Raw genomic sequence first — 557 nt, 5'->3', positions numbered from 1 at the left:
GGTATGGATACAAAGTCTGATTTTTTTTCTGTTTTTCTGAGCTTAAACTTAAGGGTGTTTTAGACCAAGAAGGTTTAACAGATTTGACTCCACTTCACATTTGACATTACACTGTAAATAAGCAAAACATTGAATCAATTAACAAACTCAAACTGTAACTTTTTAACATAATTATAAACTAGATATATATATATAGTAGCATTACCTGCAATAATACTAGTTTGAATGCTGTGATCAGAATTTGGCCGCTGAAGATGCTAGTGCTGATAGCGGAAAGTGCTGAAATTGATAGCTAAGAATGCTGAAGCTGAAAACGCTGAAGATGACAGCCAGCTAAAATATTAGATTATTGCCAAATTAGCCTAAAAAACTAAACAGCTAGCATGTAGCTGAAAAAATAGCTACAATTAAAAATAGCCTAAAAAACAAATAAACAAAAAAGCAATAATTAGCCAAAACAGCTAGCATGTAGCTGAAATATTAGCTAAACTCCAAAGCAGCCTAAACAAATCTTAGTAAATGCCAAAATATTCCAAAAAGCTAGCTTATTACCAATT

This window comes from Oryzias melastigma, linkage group LG10, assembly GCF_002922805.2.
Source record: "Oryzias melastigma strain HK-1 linkage group LG10, ASM292280v2, whole genome shotgun sequence".
In the NCBI taxonomy this organism is placed as follows: Eukaryota; Metazoa; Chordata; class Actinopteri; order Beloniformes; family Adrianichthyidae; genus Oryzias; species Oryzias melastigma.
The sequence above is the reverse complement of the archived record's forward strand: the minus strand, read 5'-3'. Positions refer to the sequence as shown.